Source organism: Macaca mulatta, chromosome 4 (assembly GCF_049350105.2).
Source record: "Macaca mulatta isolate MMU2019108-1 chromosome 4, T2T-MMU8v2.0, whole genome shotgun sequence".
Taxonomy (NCBI): domain Eukaryota; kingdom Metazoa; phylum Chordata; class Mammalia; order Primates; family Cercopithecidae; genus Macaca; species Macaca mulatta.
The window spans coordinates 48053268-48069374 of NC_133409.1; the positions used below are offsets into that span (position 1 = coordinate 48053268).

At 40.1% G+C, this 16107-nt stretch overlaps 1 protein-coding gene across 10 annotated transcripts in view; it reads right to left on the minus strand.

The window, feature by feature from the left end:
• HIVEP2 (HIVEP zinc finger 2) overlaps positions 1–16107 on the minus strand; it is a 196981-nt gene that overhangs the window by 58232 nt on the left and 122642 nt on the right. For 5 of the 10 annotated variants that reach the window (XM_077999484.1, XM_077999483.1, XM_028847170.2 and 2 more), the window contains exon 3: positions 11579–11646. The exons of the other annotated variants lie outside the window; for them this stretch is intronic. The gene's annotated coding sequence lies outside the window, so the exon portion shown is untranslated. The remainder of the gene's footprint in view (positions 1–11578; positions 11647–16107) is intronic. 10 annotated transcript variants of the gene reach the window in all.

The following is a 16107-nucleotide window of genomic DNA, read 5'->3' on the forward strand; positions in this document are numbered from 1 at the left end:
GGAGGGAGGGATGAAAAAAGGGATGGATGGAAGAGACAGTGCGGGAGGGATGGATGGATGGGTAGATAGAGGGATGGATAGATAGAGGGAAGGAGGGAGGGAGGGATAGAGGGATGGAGGGAAGAAAGAAGGGCTAGATGGATAGAAGGATGGTTGGAGGGATGGAGGAAGGATGGGGGAGGGATGAATGGATGGGGGATAGAGGCAGGGAGGGAGGAAAGGATGAAAGGATGAATGGATGGAGGGAGGAAGGGAATGCTGGATGAAGGGATAAATGGATGGATGGTGGAGGACCTCATAATGAATCTCTCAGTTGGTCATAATCGTTCTCCTGTCAGTATGCCATAGTACACATTTGCTCCTATTTTAAAACGTTGCATGCTCCCTTCTTCCATTAACATTTGAATACAGTTCTTCTCTTCCTTATTAAATGGAAGGCTCCTGAAGGCTGAATTATATTCATCTTTGTATCCCACACAAATCCGAGTACAAGGTCTTTCACAGAATACGTGCTTAAGATATCAGAGTATCAGTAGTATGGTATACCTGGCAGCAGGCAGAAAACGTGCATAATGGAAAGCACAATCCATATAAGGGATGAATACTGATATGAATGGCTGTAAATGGACCTATGTCAGCTTTAACTATTCCAGACAAAAGTCAAGTCTCTAGTCTGAAGTTACCTTTAGGCAGAGACAGTCAAGGTCATCACCTCTTACTCCTCCTTCAGGCCTCAATTCTGGCCCCATCTCTTCCTTGAAGCCTGAGAAAACTTGCCCCGCCTCACCCACCCTGAGATTTTAAGCCCTCCCTCTCCTCACTCTCTTGGCATTAGGCACATACCCTTTTAACATATGGGCTGAGTGTGCTCCTATGTAACTGCTGCCCCCTGTGTCTCTCTTCAGAGCAGAGGAGTCGGCTTTGCTCATCTCTGTGACCCATCACTCCCAGAACAGCATCTGGCACACACTTGGCTCTTAATAAAGACTTCTTTGTAAGTACTTCATTTTAGAAGTACTTGGCTAATATTCTGGGTTGTTTGTTTGTTTGTTTGTTTTGAGATGGGGTCTCACTCTGTCACCCAGGCTGGAGTGCAGTGGCACTATCTCAGCTCACTGTAACCTCCGCCTCCTGAGTTCAAGTGATTCTCCTGCCTCAGCCTCCCAAGTAGCTGGGATTACAGGTGCCCACCACCATATCCTGCTAATTTTTTGTATTTTTAGTAGAGATGGGGTTTCACCATGTTGGCCAGGCTGGTCTTGAACTCCTGACCTCAAGTGATCCACCTGCCACAGTCTCCCAAAGTGCTGGGATTACAGGCATGAGCCACTGTGCCCGGCCCAATATTCTAATTTTTAAACATCTACCATGTACAATCATCACTGTTAACAAACCCAGGACATGTTGCTAAATCTTTCAGGGTCATAGGACATAGGTTAGGCTTTACAGTCAGGCAGCCCCAGCTGGGAATATCAGCTCTGCTTCTTACTAGGGTTGTTCTCTTAGATAAGTCACTTACCCTCTCTAGGCTGATTTCCTCACATCACATTGTCCATGGGGATAACAACACCTACCCTGTAGAATGTTGTCAGGGCCACAGGTTATGTAAATAAGCACCTAACAGAGCTCCCAGCCATTGGTTATTGCTCAATAATGATAGCAATTATAATGACTAGACTAAGAGGATAGGTAAAAGTAAATGTTGATATATTTTTTCAATGACTATATATATATATTGTTTTTAATTATACTGTATTTTTACAAAATCAATCATAAGAATTTGATTAAGTAAAACCCCATACATAGTCCACATCTTTGGGGCTATAAATTATTTGTCATGCTTTCAGTAAGAAACTCAATCCAACAGGCAAAGGAAACATCATGGAATATACAGATGTCTTGAGTTTATAGAAAAACATGCAAAATATTAGGATAGGTTCAGTGGCTCACACCTGTAATCCCAGCACTTTAGGAGGCCAAGGGGAGCAAATCACTTGAGGACAAGAGTTTGTGGCCAGTGTGGCCAAGATGGTGAAACCCGTCTCTATTAAAAATACAAAAATTAGCCGGGCGTGGTGGTGCGTACTTGTAATCCCAGGTATTCAGGAGGCTGAAGCAGGAGAATTACTTGAACCCAGAAGATGGAGGTTGCAGTGAGCCAAGATCGTGGCACCGCACTATAGCCTGGGCAAGAGAGTAAGACTCTGTCTCAAAAACAAAAAGAAAGAAAAGAAAAGAGAAAATGCAATATATGGCACAGGAGGTAAGGCTATAGGATCTGCCTTCAAACTGATTTCTGTTTCATGGTTTTCCAAGGAGAATTGAAAAAAATAATCAGTGGATAGGAAAGATGATGTTTCTTCATCATCAAATATTCAAAGCAGGTTGATAACAGCACTACACATCAGGAATTCTTCATCAGTCTCTGCGCCTCCCAAACGTTAACTGTGTAAGTGATACATGTGTATACCATATTGAGAAAAACCAATGCGGAAAATGTGTTTTGGACAGAGTCTCCAAAGAACAAAAATGAGTGTCTAGCTTCCTGTGTAAACCAATGTCATTACATTCAAAGAACAGTACATCAGGACGTTCCCTAGAAAATATCTGCTTTCATGAGGTGCGCGTATGTGTGTGTGCGTGTGCGTGTGTGTATGTGAGAGAGAGAAAGCGCAAACAAGCTGATGGCATTCCACCATGGAATGACCTCAGAGCACTGTAAGACAAATCATTAAAAATGCAACACACGCAAACTCTCTTCTACTGCAGATGCAGAGGGGTTAGTGAAAGCAGAATGGTCACTTAAGATCAGTTTAAGAAACCTGGCTGCTTACTAATGGGAGTAAGTAGGTGGATTTTTCCAAACCACCCTATTTACATCTTCTAAACCCTATCATTTTGTGCAATGGCTAAAATTTCATGCATGTCACGAGTGTTTCCCCTCCCCCTACACACAATGTAGCTGCTTTGAAGAATGTCAGATTAGAAACAAGGAGAAAAAAGAGCCATTCTTTTAAAGTCTCAAAAATTCACAACTAAATTTAAATTATACAACTTTCAGTTGAAGTAAGAAAGGCAGAGCCAACAGTCCTTATATCATGGAGTGAGAATACTTTCTAGAACACATTCTCTCCACACAGATTTCACAGACCTAACCCCTCATGTTAGGTGTGTACAGTAAGTTAAATCATTTACATAGCAATTATCCTAACAGCACCTTTAATTCTTCAGACTAACAGACATCATATGAATGAGTGAATAAATCCAAGAGGTTCTAATTCAACCTTGTATCAACATGGAGTAGCTGAATTCAGATTTACCCTCCTGCTTGAAAACAGCGATAGAAGTAGACAACATGCATGAAACAATAGCTCTCAAGATGCTGGGGGCCACCTAGCAGGAAGGGACAGTGGTCCCTGGAAGAAGGGAAGCAAATGAGGTGAACTCTACAATGGCCCCAGAAGCTGGCCTGGAGAGAGCATTCAGGCCATGGCCTAGGAAAGGGTGACCTAGGCAGAGATCAGCAGTCCCCGAGTGGAGGACTGGGAGACAGAAGTCCAGGGAGCCGAAGATAGTTAAAGGTCACAGGGTAAAATACCAGGAGGACAGCACTACACCAAGAGAAATCCAAAGACCTGTGAATATTCAGTTGAGTACTGCTTGATCAGCACATGAGGAAACTACCCACAGCCAGGGAAAAACTACCTGAAAGTATTAGAGGGAGCGGTGCCTGGTATTCACAAAGGGCTGTGAGCCCTGTTCCCAACAACCAGAGGGGAAAATCCCATAATTTATGGGGCATTGGTGAGAGTTCTAAGAAAGGTCTTGCCTTGATAGCGGAGAAAAATCCACTCTAGACTAAGTGCTGCCCTGGTCCTACCTAACAAAGCTTTTTTAAAAGCAAGATGTAAAAAGATCATACTGTTTCCAAGTATCTTATACCATGCCCCATAACAAACCTCCATAAAATTTTTAAGAATTCAAAAGTTTCTGGTAGCCAACAAGGTAAAATTCTGGCATCTAATCTGAAATCATCAAGTAGAAAGTGGAAAAGTGTGACCTACAAAGAGGAGAAAAATTAACTGATCAGAACCATCCCAGATGATAGAATTAGTAGAAAAGGTCAGTAAGACAGTTTTTTAAAAACTGCATTCCATATTTTCCAGAAACTAAAGAATGGCTGTGTTAAGTGGAAACAATATGGAAAATATTAAAAAGCCCAAAATTAAACCCCTAGAGAGGAAAAGTTCAAAATTTGAGATATATAATACACCGGATGGCAGATTAGACATTAAGGGCAGATTATATATTACTGAAGAAAAGATTAGTGAACTTGAAGACAGAGCAATAAAAATGATTCAAAGTGAAACAGACAAAATACTTGGCCCTACTTGAAGTCCACAGTTCCAAATGTGTGTCTGAAAGTTAAATGCTACCACTTATTCTGAGGCTCAAAGTTCATTACATCATTCAAGATCAATTTAACACTGTAAAAAAAAGTGCTTATTTTTCTGTTAATAAATTATATGACTTTAAAATATTTAATATAATTTAGTTGTTTCACTTTATAATCTTTCTATTGATGGATATATATACTGTTTATAAGATCTGTCACTACTATGTATACAGTCAAATATACATCAATAATGAAAACTCATGGTCATGTTATAATTTTTCGGTCACTATAGTCAGAATTATATTAATGCAATCAAAATTGTTATGAGGGCTAATTTCACTTAAAGGTTAATATTCTTTGTTTTTCTGATCTAATTTCTGACTATCTTTTGTTTCACCTATGTCTCTGTTATCTGTGGCTGAATCTTCTGGATTCTGGAAAATCATTCACATTTAAGATTTTATTAACATATATACATAGATGACATACAAATTTAATTGATTTTCCTTAAGTTTGCCTCTTTATTGGAGTAAGAGATAGTATATTATTAAATCATTTAAATTCAATCATGTATAAAACATAAGACATTATGTCTGGATGCTCCATCATCAGTTCAGGGTGTTTTTTTTTTGTTTTTGTTTTTTGTTTTTGTTTTTGTTTTTTTTGAGACATGGTCTTGCTCTGTCACCCAGGCTAGAGTACAGTGACACAATTATGGCTCATTGAAGCCTCAACCTTCAAGGACACAAGCAATCTTCCCAACTCAGCTTCCTGAGTAGCTGGGACTATAGGCACATGCCCCAAAATTTTTTATATTTTTGTAGAGACAAGGTCTCACTGTAATGACCAGGCTGGTCTCGGCTCCTGAACTCAAAGGATCCTCCTGCCTCGGCCTCCCAAAGTGATGAGATTACAGCCATGAGCCATTATGCCTGGCCTCAGAAGTTTTTAAATATATTCAGCTTCTCTTTACAATCTTTCCTCTATCATTTTATTGAATTCCCAGCAGGTCCATGCTGGTCACTGCAAATATAATGATGAATAAGACATAACCCTCAGAGTCTATGGTCTAGAGTTTGACAGGTGAAAAATAATTTTACACCAGATCTATGGTCAAATATGAACAAAGCACTAGCAAGCAGAAGCAAGGAGATGACTAAGTGTGCTGACGAGAGGGATATGGGAACACAAAAGCTTCATACTGGAGATGACATTTATGTTTTGAAATATGTGCAGAAGTTCATCTAATAGAGAAATTGAAACGTGACATTAGAGGCAGAGGAAATAGCAACTGTAAATGCACAAAAGCATAAAGAAACCAGGTATATTCTGGGAATAAATAAATGTTGGTATTACTAATGTATACCCTAAAGCACTAGGAAGCCATCAAAAATTTCTAAGTTTGGGAATGACATGATTAGATTTGTCTTTTAGAGGAACAACTTTGGAACCAGTGTGGAGAACAGTGGAGAGGTGAGTGGAGACTTCAGGCAAGGACACCAGTCAAGAGTTGACTGCAATAGTTCAGGGAGATACAATGAAGAACTGAATTGGGCAGAGGTGGTGGGTTGGAGGAGGCTGATTACAGAAATATTTACGAAGAAGAATTGACAGAATTTGGGAATTGGTTATATGTGTCAGTGTGATAAGAAGGTGAGAAAGGAGTGAAGGGTGAGTCCAAGGTTCTCACTTGGATGTCTATAGGAGTAGTGGGGCTTTGCATGGAAAGAAGGTAGGACAAACAGGTCTTGAGGGAAAAGTATAATTGTAAACATGTCTAATTTGAAGTGTATTTGGGCTATTTATGCAGACATATCTAGTATATAGTGTGTGGAAGTAGGAAACTAGAGCTTCTACTACAGAATAGTAGTCAAAGAAATCAAAGTAGATAAAAACACTCAGTCTTTGCAAAGTATATAGAGTAAGAAAGGAAATGAGAAAGTCTTGTTTAGTCCATTTTGTTTTACTATAACAGAACACCACAGACTGGGTAATTTATAACAAGCAGAAATATTTTGCTCATGGTTCTGGAAACTAGGAAGTCTAAGATCAAGCCATGGCCTTCTTGCTGCAACAGCCCATGGTGGAAGGGCAAAGACAGAGCAAGAGAGCGCACAAGACAGGGCCAAAGGGGCTAACTAATCCTTTTACAAGGAGCTCACTCCCAAGATAACAAACCCACTTTCTCAATAACAGCATTAATCCATTCATGAAGGCGTGGCCTAATCACCTCTCCTTAGGTCTCAACACTGTTGCACTGGGGATTAAGTTACCAATATATGCTCTTTGAGGGGCACACATTCAAACCACAGCAAAGCCCTCTGACAGAACTCTGGGCTGCAACATTTAATGGGCTGATTGGGGGACAGAACCAATGATGGAGACTGAGAAGGAGTAATCGGGCAAGCAGTAGAGAAACCAGGGGTAAGTGGAGTCAAGAAATCCAAGGGAGAAGAATATTTCAAGGAGGAGAAAGTTCAAATGCAATAGAAAAGTCATATTAAATGAGAAATTTTTAAATGTCTACTGAAATTGCCAATTGACAGATCATTGAGGCCTTTTACATGAATAATTCCAGGGAGACTGAGATGTGAAAACCAGATTCCATTAAAACAAAAGGTAAAGAACTTGACATTTCTAACATAGATTAATCTTTATGAATTTCAAGCTGGGCATGGTGGCTCAGGAAGCCTAGTCAACATATTACATTAATATTAATAATGATATATGTGATCCTCATAAGTGATTATGGAGTACTCGTTATCTGTCAGGCATTGTACTAGGCATTTCACATGCACAGTCTTGTCTAATTCTAGATAATTTAGATGACTCCACAAGAGTCTTTCTTGCCGGGCGCGGTGGCTCAAGCCTGTAATCCCAGCACTTTGGGAGGCCGAGGCGGGCGGATCACTAGGTCAGGAGATCAAGACCATCCTGGCTAACACGGTGAAACCCCGTCTCTACTAAAAATACAAAAAGAAATTAGCCGGGCGTGGTGGCGGGCGCCTGTAGTCCCAGCTACTCCAGAGGCTGAGGCAGGAGAATGGCGTGAACCCGGGAGGCGGAGCTTGCAGTGAGCCGAGATCGCGCCACTGCACTCCAGTCTGGGCGACAGAGCGAGACTCCGTCTCAAAAAAAAAAAAAAAAAAAAAAAAAAAAAAAAAGAGTCTTTCTTGAATCACAAATTGCTAGTCTTCTGCACAAAATATCCAACTCAATTATCTGTACTTTATGAATAAGAACTGTGTCTTATAATTCCTTTTTTTGTGCCATCTAGTAAAGTTTTGGGGACATAATAGAAACTCAGTATCCTTTAAAACTCTTGATAACATACCAAGTTCCTGCTATACACATGACTTTGTATTGGACAGTAGAGAGGATTTTTTTACACTAACCAATTCTATACAAAGTTGGAAGCTTATTGGAGAGACAAGGCATGCAGGTGAAAATTTAAATCATAGCTCTAAACATCAATTAAGTGCTACTACATTTATAATAATAGTATATGAGTGCAGTAAAAAGGAGATTGCTGTGAGCTAATGTCATGAAACAAATATTTATGCAGCTGGTAGAAGTTAAATAAGGGCTTGAATATTCTGACAGACAGAGACAAGGCTTTCCAGGAGGTGGAAATGCCTGAGCAAGGGAATGGTTGTGCATCTCACGAGAGCCAAGAGCTCACAGCCAATGATTTATTTAGCAAAGTCTTCAACCCTACCATTCTTTGCCCCCAGTTCAGCCCATTTCCAGCATGTATTTTTTCCTTCCTTATATCTCCTTAATTAATCTCTTTATCTACTTCTCATGATCACAAATCTCTGTTATCCTATCCTATTTCAACTATGACCACCTCCTCATCACTCAGCTCACACTATTAGCACCGCTAAGAATCCACAGTTCTACTTCTGAAGTCACTTTGGATTTCCCAGCACTCTGCACAGTAGGACCCATAGACCACCAGATACTATCCCCTGCCTCTGGCATTTCTCATCCTTCACTCTAACTCACTGCTGTTTTCCCCACACAAATGTGCTCCAAGACCTCCTAAAGCAAACTATACATTGTCTTCTTCCAAGCCTCCCCTGGCTCAAAGTCAGTCTTAATGCACAAGGCTCTAAATCATAATTTATAGCTTGGAAACCATTAATCCTGTACAGAAGGAACAGAGTTTACTGCCAATGAGTTGTTCAAGTACTAAGACAGATTCTGGTTCTATATGAATTTTTATTTAAGTTCCCTATAAAAATGTGTGTAATAGCATCAGAGGGTGTGTGTGTGTGTGTGTGTGTACATATACACACACACACAAACACACTGTCTCTCTCTCTCTCTCTCTCAAAGTGGGGAGGAGTGGGTGTTGAAGAATGACAGCTCCTTGAGGACAGGCCACATTTTTGTTCAACTCGAGTTGAACAGTATTAGCAAGGTCATGAGAGGACTTAAACAATACAAAATAAGGCAGATAGGTATGTTCTTCAAGCTATCCTTCGACCCCGGATTCTAAAGACTAAAATACAAACTAAGGTTGGAGGGGCCCAAATTTTCTTCTCTGAGTCTCAGAGATTAGGTGTATATATTTTAGAAATGTAATAGTACCTTCTTAAAAAAATTACTTGGTAATTAACCTGACTAAAAGCTCTGGCTAAAATACTGTGGCTCCAGCTTAGTATACTCTATGGTTGTAGCCAACACTAGAAAAAAACACACTTTCAGTTCTAGGCTCTGTTCTCTCACTAAATTTCACTTTGGCTGTATGCTGATCATTTGATCTCATTTGGAGATGACTAGCAGTCACATATACACCATCAAGTGACAATCAAAAGGCCAAATCTAAGTTATTTCATTTCAAATAAGCATTGGACTATTATTACTAACTTAATAAGCAGGAAGTGCCCATGTGTCTTACGTACTATGCTGGACACAACTTGCAGGGAGATAAATAAAACATCACTAATAAGTACAAGATCCTCAAAGTTCACACTTTGAGATGTAAACAGTCAATGACAGCACAATTTTTAAGAGTAAAGAAATTGACAATGCAACAAAGAACACCAAGTAGGAAGTGAAGATAACAATCTGCCTTGAAGAATTGTAAAACAATGTGCAAGAAAGTAACATTTAAACTAGATCTTGGCTAGGTGCCATGGCTCACACCTGTAATTCTCAACACTTTGGGAGGCTGAGGCAGGGGGATAGCCTGAGGTCAGGAGTTCAAGAACAGCCTGGCCAATATGGTAAAACCCCATCTCTACGAAAAATACAAAAATTAGCCAGGCATGGTGGCACACGCCTGTAATCCCAGCTACCTGGGAGGCTGAGGCAGGAGAATCACTTGAACCTGGGAGGCAGAGGTTGCAGTGAGCCAAGATCATGCCACTGCACTCCAGCCTGGTCAACAGAGTGAGACTCTGTCTCAATAAATAAATAGATAAATAGATAAATAAATTAAATAAATAAATAAAATAAAAATCAACTAAATCTCAAAGGAGGAGGGAAGGGATATATAGAGAGCATGTATTATTTGCCAGACACAGGTGACAAATTATCTCACTGTTGCCATCATTTTAGACATGGTGAATCTGAGGCAGGACAACTAAAGTCATCTGCTAGAATGTCACACAGCCAGCTTCAAACACAGCTTTGTATGCTCTGTCCAACGTACAAGCTCCCTTCTAAAGGCAAGGGAGCCTTCTTTAGGTGGAAAAGTGAAATAATCTTTATTGCACTTAAAGTTTCCTAGAAATTACCTCTTACGAAATATTTACTTATAATGATTAACAGTTTATGGTTGTAGCTGTAAGTTTCTATCTGCCCATAAAACGCTTTTAAAGCTGGGTGCAGTGGCTCACACCTGTAATCCCAGCACTTTGGGAGGCCAAGGCAGGTGGATCATTTGAGGCCAGGAGTTCAAGACCAGCCTGGGCAACATTGTGAAGCCTCATCTCTACAAAAAGTTAGCCAGGCGTGGTGGCATATACCTGCAATCCCAGCTACTTGGGTGGGTGAGGCCTGGGAATCTCTTGAACCCAGGAGGTGGAGGATGCAGTGAGCCAAGATCACACCACTGCATTCTAGCCTGGAGGACAGAGTAAAACTCGAAGGAAGGAAGGAAGGAAGGAAGGAAGGAAGGAAGGAAGGAAGGAAGGAAGGAAGGAAGGAAGGAAGGAAGGAAGGAAAGGAGGGAGGGAGGGAGGGAGGGAGGGAGGGAGGGAGGGAAGGAAGGAAGGAAGGAAGGAAAGAAGGAAAAAATTAGCTGGGTGTGGTAGTGTGCACTTGTAGTACCAGCCACTCGGGAGGTTGAGGCAGGAGGATTGCTTGAGCCCAGGATGCAATGAGCTGTGATCTCGCCACTGCTCTCCAGGCTGGGCAACAGAGTGAGACCCTGTCTCAAATTTTATAAAAAGAAAAAAGGAAAATGCTTAGGGTTCAAGGTCTATGTAAGAGATATGCAAAACTTCAAAACTGTTGCAAAATGTTGTGTCTATATGCATTTTCCTGGGGAAAAGAGTCAGGAGCTTTTATGAATTTTAAAGGGGTTTATAAACCTCTACCCCAGAAAAGGCTATGAAGAACCAATCTACAGACTTTGGCTAAGCTTTTTAATGTTTTCCAAAAGGAAAAGTACTTTTGTAAATTTAAGTTTCACATACAAGGAAATACATTTCATATATAACAGGGAAGATTCATATATTCTACTATAATGTAACAACTTGATAAGGAGACACTGAAGTGATCCTTTCCCATGTTTCTAGTAACTACTCAGGATGTTAACAGTGAAAGGACCATTTAGAAAGTTAATTTCCTTTTCATCATGCTTGTTAAGTGTTTACTTTAATTCACATCCTGTGTGACCCTATGGGAAAATTTTTAACTAATACTGGGGAAAATCCCATAGGGTTACACAGGATGTGAACAGGGCCTGTACTGAACTACCTTCAGCTTGAAAAATAAAATTAGATAGGTGAGTTTCACTTTCTGTTTGTCATAAGTTCCACTTTCTGGCTCCCAAAGCTTAGATTCACAGTATATCTGTGTCCGTGCAATAAAATCCCAAGATTCTCACTCTGTTTTAAAGGAAGGATTTCTGCATGTTGTATAGCAAAATCCTTTCAGCAGAAAAGTGCAAATCTGTGGTGCTAATCAAGAAGAGGCGGCTGGAGCACTCCAAGTGCTCCTCCATACCTGGGCTCACATACAGTTCAGCTGCCGTTTTCCATTTCCTGTGGAGAACATACATCATACCACTTCCCCTATAGAAAAAAGAAAGCAGCCCAATTTAATTGCTGATGGAAACATTGTCATACTTTCCACTGGCCAAGCTTGAAACCATTACTGATCTAACCTTCATTAATTTTTCCACAACAATTTGCAGAAATGTCAGGAAGCAGCTGTATGAGACTGATTAATTGTCCTTATCACCACTACTTTACCAGGCTCGCTCTCTCTTCTCTCTCTCTCTCTCTCTATCCCCACCACCTCCCCTCCCTCTCTTTCAGTTTAAAAATATAATTGGGATTTTTCTGTTTTGGTTGGTATTGATGGTGGTATATCATACTCTGAAAAATCCAGATCTATTTTTGATGTCTTTCAGTGGCCCAAACATTTTCAGATCTGGAGGAGACCCCATGAAGTTTGGGATAGCATCCACGAAGGAAAAGGTTGCTTCCTGCTGATTACTCAGTTATAGCTGTTTAAACAGACGTTCATGAATTCAAGTCTTACAGCAACACTGCATTTATTAGTCAATCACAGACACTAAAATTCACTTCCGAAATGTGAATTAGAAAATCAAATGCCCTTTTTCTATTTTTTTTTCACTTTCTTTTCTCCCTCATCATTTTCATTTGAGCTCATTTGAGCTATACCATCTGTCCCAGCCTATCAAATAATGTACTGTGCATGCCTGGCAAAAACAAGTGGAACAGTACACCTAATAACCCCATGTATGCAACCACTGAGCATCTATAAAAGTGGTACATAACAGAATCTGGCCATCTGGGGATAACTGGTTATAGCAAGCTTAGCTTCTCAGCCAGCACTCAGATTTGCAGACTTTTAACTAGCTGGCGAAGCGTCAACTAGTGTTCAAGAAAAGAAACACTAACAAACATTTTTTTTTTTTTCAAAACACAAGAATTCACATATAAATTTTCAAAGGTGTACTTGCCAATGTTGCTGACAAGAAGGCTTCAAAAGCAAAGATCAAGGCACTGTCATGTCCTTGAAATGGAGCCAGAGTCAATCCAAATCTAGCATTTTGCAGCATTACTAAACTTTTTGGGTATGAACATATTTTTCCTTCCCCATATTGCCTGAATATATACAAGCAAGGGAAGAAAGCCGAACAGACTTTGAACCAAATGACATAGTACCTCTCAGAGACAGCTCCAGCAGACTGGGAAGAGTTTCTCCTAGGACTACATTTAAAAAAAAAACAAAATCCAAAGGCTCTCTTCATCCCAGATATACTCATTCCTAGTCTAACCCCAAACCAAAGACAGACTGGGCAACCATGGCTTAAGGCATTAAAGTAGTAACTGGACATGTAGCATAGTGGCCCATGGAGCCAGAATCCTTACTTTCAGTCCCATCTCTGCCACTTACCAGACATACAAATATCATCAGGCAAGTTATCTAACCTCTCCGTGCCTCAGTCTTTTCATCCATAAAATGGGGATACAAATAATGTTTTAAGAGAATTATACGGCATTTAAAAATGGCACTAGGAAGTGAACTCTAAATACTAGCTATTAACTCTATATATTTCGGTTGATATTTCAGGTATCTATTAGCCTAATAGTGAGGAGAAAATAATGTGACATGAGTTCCTAAATTAACTTAAGAAAGCCCACTGGGTTGGCTGAAAGATTTCCCCTGATAATATGAGGATACCCATATTGTTTGAAACACCACCACCAAAACTGGGTCAAGAAATCAAGGCTAAATATTCTATTGTTTCTGTTGACTTCCCCTTAGTTGTCACAGGACAGCACGCCTTGTGATGCCATGGGACGTAGGGGCAGGCATGGCTGGAGATTACCACACCTCACCACCACCTCCAGGCCTGGAAAGCAGGGGTGGGGAGAAGGCCACCACAGACCAGCAAAGCACAAGCAAACACAGAAGTTGGCTTGGACTTCATCATAATCAGAGTACTCATTGAAGAAGCCAAAGGCACTCATTCCCTTGGCACTAAGACCAGGGTTGAGGTGCCAGGAGGCCACACAGTTCAGGAAAGACGCTACTTTTAATTCCTGCTCCACCATATGACCTTAAGTACCTCTCATGCTCTAAAGCCTTAATCTACAGTTAAACACAGGATTTCATCTACAGCAGACCTTTGGAGTCTTTTGGCTGCCGTGACCTCCTTAGCAGTCTGATGAAGCGGGCTCATTCTTAGCAGAACGTTTTAAACTACGCTGGATTACAAAGGAAACTAATTATCATGAATATAGGTGTCTCAAAATCACTTTCGAAGCAAACTTGTTGACAGTAATGTACATGATTCTTTATTAATAATTAAAAACAAGATATAGTAAAGGTCTAATATTCACCATAATTCAGAGCAGTCATAATCATAAAGATACTTTGAGATATGAATCACAACGGTAATGTGATATGAAACTGTCTGTGATTTCTATTGGTGACAACGTCACTGACACTGCCGAAACTACTGTCATTTGTTGCTTACATGAATAATGAAGGAAGTGCTGAACTTCAGTTAGAGATTAATGAAATACAGCTTTTTTCTCAACCAAATTTTCTGAATTCTGTCCACTTGTGGTTACCCCAGCCTAGGTAAATAATAAATCCCTTTATAATTCTATTATCTCAGATCAATGATTGCATTGTGTCCCTGGCTCCCTCCACAGAGAATATTCACAAAGAGAAAGAAAGCAATTCCTATTCTTTCCAACTGTGTGGAGAAAAACAGATTTACAGGATAGAAGTGTCTTTCCTCATTCCTCTCCAAGTAAAGGAGGGAACACTTATTGACTTGGAAATGAGTTACCCAAACACTATCAAGCCCTACCAGCCTACAGGCGAATACATAAGAAGTGGGATTAACACCAATTAACCACAGCTCCTGTTCCAGCCCCACCTGCTCACACAGGACCTCCAGCCCCCTTAAAAAGTCCCAACTAAGTATATCTAGGATTCCAGCAAGGGAGACTTAGAAGAGTCCACAGGCAGTCTGACAGCCAGTCACAACACCATCTGCCATGGCTTCCTTCTTGCACCAGCTCCCCCTAGCGTCCTCAGGAAGGATCCCCTCTGCCGCCTCTGCAGATGGCGCCCGCAGTAAGAATGCTAATGCCCAGATGCCCCCACAGACAGCAGAGTCCAAACTTCCAGGCAAGAGGGGTTCTTGCCATGGGTCCCACACTTTAGAAAGCCTGCATATCACAAACATGCAGAAATAAATTCACTGAAAAATCCACAGCATCTTTATCATAGGCATCCAGATATCCTGTAACCCTAAACCCTGCGACAAGGGTTTAAGCCCCCAGGGAAATGCTTCTCTTGACCAATCTCTTTGCACCAAAGAGTAACTGAGTTTGAATGCCCTGAAGGTTAGTGGATTGTGACATTGCAGAGTGTGGAGATAGATATCATTTCCAAAGCAGAGAAGATTCAAGCAGCATTAACGCTTAGGTAAAAGAAAAGACTTAAGAGTCATTTCTCTCAGATGGTGTAGACGCAACAGATTCCTGCATAACAAGTGTAGCCATGCCAAGTATCCCTTTCCTGGTTTCTCTTTGTGCTTTGATCAGTGGTTCTAGAATCGTTAATAATTAGAGCAGCATTTGGAACAATCGCACATGGCACTTGAAGAGTGTTTTGCAATTAAACAATTCTTATTCTTAAATTTGTAAAGATGTAATAACCTGCATGAAGCATGATGCCAATTCTTTACATTAGCAACTAAAATGGACACTAAAAACAAACTTGTGAATAGTTTTGCTTCTGTAAAAACAGCTAACGATTTCATTCAATTTCAAAAAAATTAAAAAGCTTCAGCTGTATTTAAATAATTTTGAATTTTAAATGTTTTATTCATTCATTGTGATATAGATTTATTTACCTTTCAATTTTAGCACGTGATTTTGGATATTTTGTAAGAAAAATCCTTTTTTAAAAATTAGCTTAATTTAAAACATTTTTATACTTATTCTAATTTACATATATGATGAAAATATACTGATATTTTGTATATGTTGAATACAATTACAGTACATGCTTAAATCCTTCAGGCCACTGAGAATGAGTACATGTCGACACCTTAGTATATGTAGCTACTTTTTTGGAGGTCAAAAACTTAAAAAGCAGAGATTTTTAAGAAGCAGTAGAAAAGCTAAAAACAGTCAGTCTGTTTAAATTTTAAAGCTGCAAATAATGAAAGTAAGCGGACTTGTCAAGCATGACCCATATAAAATTCACTAACAGGACATTAGAAATTATTTATTTAAAAAAGATTTAACTACTGTCCAAAACAATAAAAATGAGCCAGAAAATTATTCTCATCAAATCCACAACGTGAACAAGTCAGACGAAATCCCTGCAACTTCATGTTCTGTGCAAATAAAGATTTTATTACTGATCAAATTAAGAAACTTTGTGGGCCTCCATTTGAACTCTTGCCCCAGAGGCCCCACAAATACTGGCGGCAATGACCCTCCCCAGCTGTGTGTTCTTAAGGTCCAAGTCAA